This window comes from Bactrocera dorsalis, chromosome 2 (assembly GCF_023373825.1).
Source record: "Bactrocera dorsalis isolate Fly_Bdor chromosome 2, ASM2337382v1, whole genome shotgun sequence".
Classification (NCBI taxonomy): Eukaryota; Metazoa; Arthropoda; class Insecta; order Diptera; family Tephritidae; genus Bactrocera; species Bactrocera dorsalis.
Genome location: NC_064304.1, coordinates 45,466,989 through 45,482,169, shown reverse-complemented (window position 1 = coordinate 45,482,169; position 15,181 = coordinate 45,466,989). Strand labels below are relative to the sequence as shown.

Here is a 15,181-nt window from a genome sequence, read left to right as displayed (position 1 = left end):
TCCATAACAAATCCCAATGATGTCGTAAATTATCCAACGGAGTTTTTGAACTCTCTTTAACTACCAGGATTTCCACCACATAACTTGCAACCCAAAGTTGGTACAATTATTATGACATTGCGTAATTTGAATCCATCGCGACTTTGCAACGGTACTCGACTTTCGGTAAAAAGACTTCTGCCGAATTTGATTGAGGCAACCGTTATTAACGGAAGGTACGCAGGTGAAAATGTATGTATTCCTCGAATACCAATGATTTCGACTGATCTTCCGTTTGACTTCAAACGATTGCAATTTCCAGATCGCTTTGCGTTCGCAATGACAATTAACAAGTCGCAAGGCCAATCGCTTGGTGTTTGCGGGATAAATTTAGAAAATCATTGTTTTTCATTTGGGCAGTTTACATATGTATAACTTGCGTGTTCACGAGTTGGGAAACCATTCGCTTTGTTTGTGTTAACGTCATACCAAAAAAGGTTTCATTTTCATTTACTTAGTGAAGTTTGTAATCGAAATGAATTCATTACTGTTGTGAAATGAAATATAATTTTTCCTTTTCAAATATAAAACAAAAAAAAATTTTTTCTTCATCTTTTAATCATCAAACTAAATGTTACATAAAACGAAGCCATCTGGTGGCGAAACGGAGTTCGCCGGGTTTGCTAGTATATTACGAGTATATGCTGGTGCTCAGTCAGTAGGCTTAAGTATTCCAAGTATACTTGAATGTCTGCTAATGTGTCCAGCCTAATCTATTTGTAACATTTCATAATACAAACAATACCCGATATTTCTTTTACGCTTTGGGTGCAATTTAGTAGGAGCTTTCTTTTTCGCTTTTCCGCATTAACGGATCACATTCTTTTACTATTTTAATATGGCCGTCAACTTTGTATTTAGTATAGCTAATAAAGGAACTATGAAAGTGTTACGTATTTGAAGTGGTCTAAATTTAGTCCAAAAATGAAGAAGTATTTACTATGTTCTATAATAATAATATTTATAATCAAATCCGCTTACTAAAAAGCAATAATCTTCTTCTTACACATCGATCAATATATTCGCATATATTGTATAAAATTTTTGAATACATACATATTGTAGCAAATAATAAAGAATACGTTGCACTTGTCATATACATATGCCATACTGTCACGTCATAGGTACATATACGAACACACACGTTGATAATCTGCGCTGACCTGTCATATCAATATAATAATAAAGCTTACTATCTATCTCCTCAAAACTGATAAATTTGACTGATATTATGTATTATATATACGTTTTTGATAATTTTTTTTTCGGTTTAATTAATGGGATGTGATTTATTGATAAGCCTTTGGATTTAAAAAACAGATGTGCTGATTAGATTTTTCAGAAGTGACTTATCAATAACAGGGTAGTGCTGTTTTTGGGACAGAAAAGTTTTTCTAGAAAAATGAAGTTAATATGCAAGATTTTTTGAAGTAAGAAAAGCCATTCTGGTGTAAATATACAAGCTGCGTTCCAAAGTAAAGACTTTTGAATCTGGCGCTCCCTGGTGGCGCCTAGTGCGCCATTTCTTCTATCCATTAACCACTCCCCGTATTCTCCTGATATGGCACCGTGCGACTTCTTCCATTTCGGAAAAATGCATTTGCTCATGAAAGGAAAGCCTTATGCAGACGTAGAGGCCATTCAAAAGGCTTGCACCGGCATACTGACGGATATATATATGTATGTATTAGTGGAAAGTAGATTTCTTTTTCCATAAATTGTGTGTTGTTTGTTTTTTGTCTTCAAGGGAGAAACCCTTTTATGCTTCACGAATTCTACTTAATTTATTTGGACGCACATTCTGCGAATTTTATTTGTTCTACTTCTTTACTGGCTCGAGGGGATTATTCGTCACAGGAAGTATGCAGAATATGCGAAATCTTTGAATTGTTGAGTATAGGTCTACATCGCAGTTTTTCAACGTTCCCAATGCAGTAGTCGGTAACTTGTTGTCTTTCACTTTTGCTTCTGCCTCCAAAGGCAATACCAGTGATCAAGTTTACCTTTGAGCCTCAAACGTCGAACGACGTTGTCATTATTCAAACGGCCTTTGAATCTATCTATCAAAGTGTCAATAAGATTTTTCATAAGATACACATACTTTTTCTGGAAGCAGCAGTGTTAGTCGAAATCCATCCAATACTTTTCTAGAAAAGCGGGTCTTCAAATATTCGATGATTGTATCCAACAGAGGAATATACACTAAGGCCCTGTAGTTTTCTTCGTTAACTTTCAGTTCTACCGCCATTTTTATCGTGTCTGAATAAATGAATCGAAAACATTCCTCAACATTTTATCTTCGATTTCGGAAAGTACAAGCGTATCTATCATACGAGTATTTGATGTCTTTGCCACATCGATCGATTCTTTCTGAAAAATCACTCTGAGTGAATAATACATAAGCAAAAAATCCCAATTATAATTTGAAATTATGTAGCTCACGGCTGCTATGGGTTACTTTTTTCTATGTTGGAAAACTTGGAGGATAAACCGCGGAGAATATATCAATCGAACATATCACTGATAAAGCTGAATGGAGCATCTATTTCAAGTTCTCTATCAAGCCGCGTCACTTGAAATTTAGCACTTTCAATTACGGATCTGATTGGATGTATTATTCATTTAATCTGCCTATTTGTAACTCTATTCAAGCTATAGAAGTCAATATTGAACGCGCTACGCGGAAAAAGAACTCAAAATTAATTTTCATAGAATTTGTTCCTGCAAAAGAAGACGTGGAAGCTATTTGAAGGATATTATATTCAGAACATAATTGTATCGATTGTACTTCACATAAAATAAAAAAATTAAATAAAACACATTTGAATTCCCATACCAATTAGTGTCAAAAAAATCGTATTACTCTTATTGGAAAACCCAGCACTTAAAGCTTTTCCAGTATCTGTTTGTTTCTACACAGCATATGTAGGTAAATAAATGTACACGATGGTATTTTGCACAGCTTTTATCCGTGAAGTTGCGAGAGTATAAAATGTTTGGATAAAGCCCTTCCTTATTTGCTTTTCTCTTTCCCTGACATATAACGCCGTTAACCAGCCTAGACAAATATCAAATTCTCTAACTTACTTAGGCTTATTTTTTCATCAAATATCATAAACAATTATGTAGTTATATCATCGCAATAATTGTGAATCCATTAGTGTACCTTTTCGCTATTAAATAGTTAAAAAATATCCTTGATTTAAATCTAAATATTTATCTAGATAATTTTTAGCCGAATGTACAGGTATTTTTAATTCATGATTATTCAAATGTCAAAATTCAAATTTTACTATATGCAATTTCATTATTTCTGAAGAAAATGACACTTGTTTGATCAGTTAAAGTTAAAGTAGTCATCTGCGTATTTTCTTGGCTTTTCTACTTTGAGTTCTGTCAATCTAAAAACTCATAAGATCTGTTTATATCAGATCGAAAATTTTACAATTCTTTATAAGTATGATATGCTACGTTTGATTATACCGATTTTGCAACAATTTAGAATACATATGTAAATATATGTAACGGGTGATTTTTTTGAGGTTAGGATTTTCATGCATTAGTATTTGACAGATCACGTGGGATTTCAGACATGGTGTCAAAGAGAAAGATGCTCAGTATGCTTTGACATTTCATCATGAATAGACTTACTAACGAGCAACGCTTGCAAATCATTGAATTTTATTACCAAAATCAGTGTTCGTTTCTTTTCTTTTTTATCGTCAAATTTTGTTCAGCGATGAGGCTCATTTCTGGTTGAATGGCTACGTAAATAAGCAAAATTGCCGCATTTGGGGTGAAGAGCAACCAGAAGCCGTTCAAGAATTGCCCATGCATCCCGAAAAATGCACTGTTTGGTGTGGTTTGTACGCTGGTGGAATCATTGGACCGTATTTTTTCAAAGATGCTGTTGGACGCAACGTTACGGTGAATGGCGATCGCTATCGTTCGATGCTAACAAACTTTTTGTTGCCAAAAATGGAAGAACTGAACTTGGTTGACATGTGGTTTCAACAAGATGGCGCTACATGCCACACAGCTCGCGATTCTATGGCCATTTTGAGGGAAAACTTCGGACAACAATTCATCTCAAGAAATGGACCCGTAAGTTGGCCACCAAGATCATGCGATTTAACGCCTTTAGACTATTTTTTGTGGGGCTACGTCAAGTCTAAAGTCTACAGAAATAAGCCAGCAACTATTCCAGCTTTGGAAGACAACATTTCCGAAGAAATTCGGGCTATTCCGGCCGAAATGCTCGAAAAAGTTGCCCAAAATTGGACTTTCCGAATGGACCACCTAAGACGCAGCCGCGGTCAACATTTAAATGAAATTATCTTCAAAAAGTAAATGTCATGAACCAATCTAACGTTTCAAATAAGAACCGATGAGATTTTGCAAATTTTATGCGTTTTTTTTTTTTTTAAAGTTATCAAGCTCTTAAAAAATCACCCTTTACAAGCCTGCGTCGGTAGTAAGCATAAGGCAATTGAACATGAGAAAGTAAAAATTATTCCATAAACATACATTTACATATACTTGTATGTACGTATATCATTGCTGATTAATGATAATATTATTGAAGTGTACATACTCATGAACGCTCGCGGAATTGAACATTGGCGGCCTGTTCACAAGGCAAAATGTGTAAACAATGCAGTCGCAATAAACTTTCAAATGCTATCAGAGGGCACTGAGCAACACAAATTCTTGTCAATATCCATCAATGAAAGAATTTTATAAAAGTTGGGGAGAGTGGAGTTACATTGGTGGGATGTAGTCTGCCTAATTAAACAATGATGCAACAAACCGACGGTCACCAGAGCAATGATAAATGATAAGCATTTATCTAGCAGAACAAGCTGGCAATCATGCAGTAACAGTAAAAGTGGCTTACCAGGATGCTTAGACAATAGGGCGGGTCGATTTAAAAATCGCTCATTGCTCTGTGAAAATCGTATTCTAGGGATCAAAATAAGAAACTTTGCCGGAGGAACCATACCTCTAAAACGAATTTTGATGTCCCCCAATTTGGGTCGGATTTTGGGTAGGGGCAAATTTTGAAAAATCCCACTTTGATCCATTTAGAGTGCTCCAATTGACTCCAAATGTATGACCGACCCCCACTAACTTTGGACGGCCGATCCACGCTTGCCAGTGGCACACCCTCTGGAACTCCTCTTGGGGATTCCCCATACAATCATTTCAAAAAATCACCATTTTTGGCCTTTACATGAAAAAAAAATCAGCTAAATGGCTATGTTTTTTCTTTATTTTTATTTATTTATTTATAATAATATCTATTTTTTCTCTTAAGAAATATATTTAGTCAAAACATATGTAAATGAAAAATTAATTTAAGTGAGTTATAGAAAAATGTCGTCGCCATAACAGCCTCTACATTTTCCGGTATAACCCGCTTGGAAACGCTAGCTAGCAATTGAACATGTCGTTCCGTACCTTGTATGTGTGATGGAATTTTTGGATCATTAAACGGTGGATCATCTTGATTTAAATATTCTTTCAATGTATCGTACGGAATGCTTCGCGTGAATGGTGGTTAAAATACGATATTTATATCATTCAAATTGATCATTTCCGTATAATTTGTGCAATTAAAGTTTATATCTGGTTTTTTATAAACTCCAAGTTCCATTGGATCGTCAACATCGGTTCGATAGCGTAGAATTTTCTTGATGGCACAGTCGCGCTTTTATTTCCTATCATCAAAAAAACATGATAAAAATAAATTTTACGAATGCGCATAATATGAATTAAATTTAATTACTTGATTGAAAATTTTGCTTAAACGAGGTTCTAGAAATCGTGACCAACCAATGAACTTGAAAAATAATACACTGCCGTACACGACAGAGCTGTAATACTTGATATTGAAGTACATTGGCACATAACATTTAATTATAAATTCAACCAGAATTCTTAAATTTGCATCTGGACTTTCCGTTGTTACATATAATCGCAATAATCTAGCGGCCTTGGTGAGCCACCGAGAATGTACAATTTTCCCTGGTTTGATGTTAGCCAGATCCACCGGTACCACGCCGCTAGAAATTGCATGGGCCATGTCGTATAAGTACTTCGAATCGGTGGAAAATTCTTTTTTTTCTGGAACAGGGGACATATTTTGCAACTCAATTTTCTGGAAGCCGTCCACCACCTAAAAATATATAATAATAAAATAATTAAAAATGGTTGAGAATTATAATAAATGAGTGATAGCAATAACTTAACGGAAGAGTTTCACAAGTTTCGATCTGACGGCTCAGTTTTCCGGTTGCCGATCTTGGTCCAGTGCTGGTTGATTTATCCAAAGCTTCAAACAAATGCCGAAACGGCAAACAAACCAATGCAATGGTCTTTTTAACAGCAATTCGAATCGTCGTATAATTCCACCGTGTGGGCCAGTGTTTGTTGACTCACCGTCAGTGCATATTCCAATTAATGTATCCAGTGATATATGTTTATCGTTGAAAAAACCATTTAATTTGGTTATTTTGTATTCAGCGGTTTCATGTTCCAGTCTTACGTAACCGATCAATTCAGAATTGGGTTCTCTGAAAATAAAAAGATGAGGTTCTTTTACCATCCTAGTGTGATACTTCTCATCAATTTTATCTATCGTTAAAGTATCATCTATTCTGCCATCGAATGAAAACGCTAACAAATTGGTATCATCTAACCGTTTGCGAAGCACTTCTTTTCTGCATTTCTCTTTTGCTCTGCGAACTTTCGATATATCCATGATGAAAGGTTTCCCATACTTATCTTTAATTTTAATTTTGCAAAAGAGCGGTTCCCAATGCTGATGCTACTCTGACAGGCACACCAAATCTGTCACATACCAAGGCAAAGTTAAAACAATCGTATCTCTCTGTGTATTGTGAACTTGTGCTTCTATCCATATCTTTTTGAACCGGTGGCGGTGCGTATTTTGAATCATTGGGATCTTGGTATGTTGGCATTGATGACATAGACGTTGCTCCTTGCTCTTCAGTTTCCATCATAAATGCATTCATTGTTAGTCTTCTCTGATTATGTTGATCGTGCATGAACTCTTTGAGGCGTTCAGGAACCCAGCCGCATGCACATGGAGCTGCCTTCAAATCGCATTTACATGTTCCAATGTAAAAAATTGTTTCCAGAGATTTTACATACTTTGTAAATTGTTGGGTGTTGTTTCTTCTCTTGATTTGCTCTTGAGACTTGTCAAGCAATTTATTCAATTTATTACATACACTTTTTTTTCAGCATTATTTCCATACCAAGTTTTTCCCAAATTCCGATCAACTTATCTTGTACTTGAATAGTGAATGATTTATGGCAAAACTTTTTTCGTTCTGTTTTAGCACGTTCGCTTATGTAAAAATAATATCTCAAGATATCCAGATGGGTTGGTAAATTAAGATCAGTCAAATCAGTAGACACACCAAAAACAGTAACATCATGCTTAGGTATATGACTCATTGGGTTTTCGATAGTTGTTGATGTAGTTGCTTCATCTTGCGGTGTAGAGGATGGTGAATTCATTGTAAACTTTTTGATTTGGAATGGTCACTTCACTTATTATTTTTTTTGAAATACCATAGTGGTTATTGCTTTAGTTCTCCTCACTTTCAGAGGTAATAAGAATAAAATGGTAATTTCAATTCTATTTCAAAATTTGGCCCTACCCAAAAGTTTGACCCAAATTGGGGGACATCAGAATTCGTTTCAGAGGTATGGTTCCTTCGGCAAAGTTTCTTATTTTGATCCCTAGAATATGATTTTCATAGAGCAATGGGCGATTTTTTTTGCCTCTCCACACATCGACCCGGCCTATTAGACAAGTATCAAATGTAATATGACACCAAAACGATACTTCATAAACATACATACATATCTACAATGTATGTATATGCAAACGAAAAACGCCGAAACTGTAATACTCTTCGTAAATAAAAAGGTTTCCATATAAGAATTTAATATTGATCGGTCAGTTTCTATGACAGTTATATGCTATATTGATCCGTTCTGAACTATTTTTTTGGAGATTATGCCTTTGTTAATAATCCACGTCAAATTTTGTAAAGGAATCTTGTCAAACAGTTGATTAGTTTATATGGAATTTATGCGATATAGTGGTCCAATATCGGTGGTTCAAAAATATGCGAAAAGAGAAGGATGTGTGCCAAAATTTAGATCGATATCTCAAGAACTGAGAAACTAGTTCGCGTATATACAGACGGACAAAAGTATATAGTGAATCGACACAGCACACCATGTCATTTATACACATACTTGTATTATATAACTGTCTTAGCTTCTTATACAATATTATGTTTAATAAACAGAAGTGGTGGATCTGAATAAACATTGTTTATATGTATGTTGCATATTAAAATTAGTGGACTGTATGTGTTCTTATAATCTAGTATTACATATTTCTTATCGTATATTATTTAATAGTCTTTATAAAGGGTGATTTTTTAAGAGCTTGATAACTTTTTTTTAAAAAAAAACGCATAAAATTTGCAAAATCTCATCGGTTCTTTATTTGAAACGTTAGATTGGTTCATGACATTTACTTTTTGAAGATAATTTCATTTAAATGTTGACCGCGGCTGCGTCTTAGGTGGTCCATTCGGAAAGTCCAATTTTGGGCAACTTTTTCGAGCATTTCGGCCGGAATAGCCCGAATTTCTTCGGAAATGTTGTCTTCCAAAGCTGGAATAGTTGCTGGCTTATTTCTGTAGACTTTAGACTTGACGTAGCCCCACAAAAAATAGTCTAAAGGCGTTAAATCGCATGATCTTGGTGGCCAACTTACGGGTCCATTTCTTGAGATGAATTGTTGTCCGAAGTTTTCCCTCAAAATGGCCATAGAATCGCGAGCTGTGTGGCATGTAGCGCCATCTTGTTGAAACCACATGTCAACCAAGTTCAGTTCTTCCATTTTTGGCAACAAAAAGTTTGTTAGCATCGAACGATAGCGATCGCCATTCACCGTAACGTTGCGTCCAACAGCATCTTTGAAAAAATACGGTCCAATGATTCCACCAGCGTACAAACCACACCAAACAGTGCATTTTTCGGGATGCATGGGCAGTTCTTGAACGGCTTCTGGTTGCTCTTCACCCCAAATGCGGCAATTTTGCTTATTTACGTAGCCATTCAACCAGAAATGAGCCTCATCGATGAACAAAACAACGCGCGCGAAAACACATTTCGAACCGAACACTGATTTTGGTAATAAAATTCAATGATTTGCAAGCGTTGCTCGTTAGTAAGTCTATTCATGATGAAATGTCAAAGCATACTGAGCATCTTTCTCTTTGACACCATGTCTGAAATCCCACGTGATCTGTCAAATACTAATGCATGAAAATCCTAACCTCAAAAAAATCACCCGTTATGTAGTATAATAAAACAACTAAATATATTGCTGCAACCCGCCTAATGGGAACCCTTAAGTATCAACGCACATGTTCCCTTCATATCCAAAATATTTCGTTTATTAAAATCAATATAATTAACCACAGAGGTTAAATGTTCCATAATAATAATGATCGATAATCTTATAATAAGTGGTGTGTATTCTAGCACAATATCTTCACAGATTTCATTAATATTCAGGCAAAAATAACTAATAGGAAGATGAAAATTCACCCTAACCCAGAATGGTACAAAACAGCAACAACAAATTAAAGCAAAGCAAAGTATGTCTGTGTAAATCAGGTCCAACGAAAAGGCGACAAAACAAATCCTAAAAGGGCAATTCCGCGTGGGACAAACGCCCGCTTAATACACAGAAAGTGAAATGTTAAACAAATAAACAGGGATTCACGTATAGTTACATACTTGTATATAGAAATTTCTACGATAGTAAAATGCGACGGCAATGAGTAATTTAGGAAACATATAGGCCTAGAAGGAATTCGTGTACAGTGGTGGGGGGCGGTGAAGCCGAGTTGGATGTCATCATTGCTACCAAAAATACTCGCACTGCTTTCAGAGGCTTAGCGGCCGACCTACATGTTATTATTACCTTATCGGTATGACCTCGACAATTGATTGGTGAAATCAATCATTGCTACTGTATGACATAAATAATTGTAGTATGAATATTTACAGTGGAATTAACGATACAAAATATAACTAAAACGAATTAAAATTATTTTAGTTTCGACAATGTTCGGCGAAATTAGAATTAATAACCGTAGAATTGAAAATATTTGGTGATTAACATTGAACATCATAATATATTATAGAGTCATTATGCTTAGATCATTACGAGTATTGCTAATGCCTTTCACAGTTATTCTTCTGAATCTTGTTGTGTGTGTCTCCTCTAACTTATATAGATATAATATATATAGAGATATATGTATGTAACACATATTATGTATATAAATAAATCCGTCCGTTCGTCTGTCTTTGTAAGCTGCAATCTGTATAAAAACTGAGTTATCGTAATGGCGTAGTAAACGCGGTGAACGTAATCGGACCGCTGCCACGCCCACAAAGTGCAAATGAACCAAAAACTATTGCTTAAATGAGTTAAGCATCCCCCACCCAACCCGGGAAAACTGTCGCAACCTCAATTCACTACAGCTGAGTATACCACAACAGAACACCAACACACCTCACCACAGCTGTACATCAACTCACTCATCAAAAGGGATGGACAAAAGGGAAAGCGGGCACATTTCGATCATCAGCATTCGTTTACACACTGTGCCGCGTCGACACTTTTCGCTTTTTGCTTCACATTCGCACATAGCAAGTAAAATTACATTTTCTATTTATATACATACATATCTAATGTTTGAATATAAAATATTAAAATTACCCGTTTTTAAATTAAATTCATATACATTCAAACTAAAAACAGTCTATTTTCTTGCCCCCGTTTAAACACCTATAAGTGCTAGAACTATGTAAACGTTAAATTAAGATATGCAAGGTTTGTCCGGAAAGTAATAGGACTGAGTCGATTTAAAAAATTTTTTTGAACCAATCGTTATAATTTTTTAAATACTTTCAAACATTGAACGCGTTACGGAAGGCATTCTCTGGAATAACCTTGAGAGCCGAGGTATATGCTGCTTGGATCCCCTTTCATTCGTGGGACCACATCTGAGCTGTAGGGCGGCTGCGGAAGCGTTGGGATGCCGGCCTTGGTTAGGTAGCTGCTCACAAAACATAAGAAGGCGGTGTGAGCCGGAGCGTTATCGCGGTGCAACTTCCAATCGGCTGCGATGTCTTGTCGTACCCGATTGACCTTCATTTGAGTCTCTTGAGGACTGCCACGTAAAACCTAGCGCTGACGGTTTGTCCTGAAGGAACACATATGTACATGGTAGACGATGCCTTTGATGTCAAAAAAGATAATGAGCATTTTCACTTTGGATTTGCTCATTTATCAGCGACCTCTTCCCGGCTCTTCAAAAAGGCCTGGTCCTACCGAAACATACCACTTCTTGCTAAAATAACATCCGGGTAAGAATGCTTAATCATATTAAACATCTCTGTCGAAGATTTACGAATTTCACACAGAATTTAATGACTTACCTCTGCTCTAACGAACGCTGCATTTTCGACTCCGTCCTCCTTTGGGTAAAATAACATACCTCAGGAATTGCTTATAACTAGATAAAACTTTGGCACGAATTATGCTTTTGAAGTTTGTCATCATACGAATATAAATTGTCCAAATCGAACAAAAAATTTTAAAGCCATACGTTCTGAATATGTGGACCACAGTGTCTATAGTAGACTTTTTACCGAAAATACCGGTCAATATGTCAGATATATAATTCAAATTTTGAGAGGATCTTTTTCAGATAATATTAAGTCTGTGCGTTAAGAATGGTTTGAATTGGGTCAATGTTTCTTTCAGTACCCATATACCTTATATAAAGATTTTCGAACATTTGGGCGACTTTATATCGCATCGGCCAATATGTGAGTTTTCTTATATAAAGAAACTTTTGCTAATAACAGAGCATCTTTGTACTATAAATGAATAAAACTGGTTGAAAACGTTCCCAAAACCCCATATAGCTAACAAGCCTTATGTACCTGAAAGTACCGGTTTTAATCTTTGTAAGTTGAAAGAGTATGAAATGTTCGGTTACACATAAACTTCCTGGTTCACTTGTTTAATATAAAGTTTTTCCTGAACTAATTTCATGAATTTATCTGCCACTCGAGGAGTTCATAAGGTTTTCAACGACCTCACGTTCCGTTCCCGATGTCAAGTGGTCTACTGCATCAGCATCCGACTTGCAGGTCAGATTTTTACCTTCGTGAACCCGTAGTGGTGGTCTACCCTTAGTTAATTTCCCCGGCACTTTTTTCAGAGGTTCTACGTATTCTTCTGTTCGTATCGGAAGATCCCGCTGAGGCCTTGACGAATCTCCATCACGCAGTTGATAAACTGCGTTATGGTCCGGCTGCAATGGTGTATCCATACACTTGTCCTTTTTCAGATCCCATCGACCGCTACTTGTTTGGCTTTAACCTCCCCAATATTGGCCTTTGCGGTGTTGTACTTCGTACATGGACCGATCGCTCACCATCACAAGTACTTATCTTGACTTAGACCTGGTACCAACCAGCATCTTTTAGTGTTGTGGGGGATCTGAATAGCTAATAGCACTTCCAGTGCTACATTAAACGGCGCAGCTGGCACTTATTTCAATTCGGCTCTGCGAATCCTTCCTTCTGAGTCTCCCTTATCCAGCACAATAATGATAATGCTGTTCCGTGTCACACTTGACTGCTGCTATTGTTGTAGTTCCCGATTCGTACCTTCTCGGCATGGGTGCAATTTAAAGAGAAGTTAAAATAAAATTAATCCATAGTATGGCCATGTGTACATTCATCGGGACTAATGACAATATTCTGTCCCAAATTATTCCCTTAATAAAAGTCTGACGACCAAACGGCACGACTTTTAGACGTCTACCTATCTTTACAATGTCTGTTATATCATTGTTAGTAGAAGTACGCTACACATGCTTCTCTCAGATTTGGTAAAACGCCTAAAACAATGTTCAATAAATTTTTAAATGCAAACCGCTTGATTAACAAATATACATAATGCTGTGATGTAAAGGAGGAGCATGCGTTGCGTGGGTAAAAGGAAACAGAATTGGCAACTGAATAGCAAAAATTCGAAATTATTCAAATTAAATTATATCATTCCCTATTTTGTCATTCATGCAACATCTGTCGCCAATTCAATTTTCAAGGCTACTAAAGAATTGTCAATATTGGAATAATGTAAATTTTAAACACAATTCTGCCTTAAGCGAACTAGATGTTACTAAATTTAAATTGAAACGCTTTAAAGTATTACATAAAAAAGGGGTGCTGAAGTGAAGTGTAATGCAAACACATTTCTTTTATAAATACCACTCGCATTATGCATGAAAGTTATTATGTACATATATATTACTACTTCTGCCCGTTAAAATTAGCTTAAGTGCACTATACTCAAACTCTTAGACTTGTTTATGACGTGTGGTGACATAGTGGCTGGTCTTGGTTCCTGTAGCCTTGCTATTCTTAATTGCAACATACAACGCGAACGCGAACAACGCATTTTTCAGACGAGTTAGAGATGTTAGAGAAAGTCTGAGTCGAGCATATAGTTTTCCAAAACTTTCACTTTAGTAATTTGGATAAACCTTTCATAAACAGTTTCTGAATTTTGCCATAATTCAATTTGTATTTGCTGAAGATAAAACAACATTAATCTACTAAAGTATTTTAATGATTACTGAGTACTAAATATTTCCAGCTTCCATTCAGCGATTATAAGTATAATTTTAGGAGAATTCAGTATACCTCATAAGTACTCGCTAAATTGAAAAATTAAAATATGAGGGATGAAACTGTAAACCTAGTCAATCACTTTAGTTAATTAAATAAAGCTTCAAATACATAAAATATAAAAGGGGAAAGAAACCAGTCTTATGCAAATTAATCAGAGGTGTTGTGGAAGCTAATAGTTGTCAGAATCAGAATTGAAACCGATCAAAAAAAGTAGTACGAGGTATGACAACTAAGTAATGAGACTGATTACATAAAAACCGTATATTTGAAAATTATTCTACAACTCTGCCATTCCCTTCAAAGTAGTCCCCTTGGGCAGCTATACAGCGATTTCAGCGCGTTTTCCATGCTTCGTAACATTTCTGGAACGCTTCGACCGGGATGTCCGCGTGTACCCTCGTCATCGACTCAAAATGGGTTCCTTTCACCACCGATTTTGTTTTAGGAAACAAAAAAAGTCTCAGGGTGACATGTGGGGCAAAAAAGCGGCTGTTGCAACACGGCGATCCTTTTAGAGGCCAAATACTGGGACACGCTGAGGGCGGTGTGGCACGGCGCGTTGTCGTGATGAAGCATCCAGCGATTACGAGCGATGTCTGAGCGCACCCTGTTGACTCGTTTTCGCAATCTTTCGAGTACTTGGCATTAGTAGCCTCAATTCACAGTTTCCCCCGGTGGAACGAATTCTTTGTGGATGATTCCACGGCTATCAAAAAAGGCAATAATCATCGTTTTCACCTTCGACTTGCTCATGCGAGCTTTTTTCGGGCGGGGGGCGCGCGGAGACAACCATTGTGAGCTTTGGCACGACTAAGAGCACTATCACCATATACTCTTACAATTTTAGCGTACGTTTCCGAAGCTGTTTCGCCCAATCTGGCGCAAAATTTTATCGCGACGCGTTGCTCTTGATTTCGTTTTTCCATTTTCGTGACGAGCACTACAAACACACGTCTACTCAACTTGACGCAGCAGGCGAACTAAACAAGCTAAAGCGATGGTACATATATCAATGGAGAGGGGAGAGATGCCGGAAAAAGAGAAAGGAAATTTCAAGGTCACAGGTTTACCACAAGCGCGGCAATAAAATCAGTCTCATTACTTAATTGTCAAACCTCGTAGGTGTCATGAATTCAGATATTATTGGTTTGATGTTCGTAACAGAATTTGTATAGGTTTTGGATGTCATCGAAAACAATTTTAACGGACGCAAAATACCATCATAACTGAATTTATAGAAAAAAATCCAGATATCGTAAGAAGATTTACGAAACGTAATAAACCGATAATAGATTTGTTA

General features: G+C 36.4%; 1 pseudogene; it reads right to left on the bottom strand.

Annotated features, from left to right (window-relative positions):
* Positions 1-5,422: 5,422 nt before the first annotated feature.
* Positions 5,423-7,403, bottom strand: LOC125776880 (uncharacterized; annotated as a pseudogene).
* Between the last annotated feature and the right edge of the window lie 7,778 nt (positions 7,404-15,181).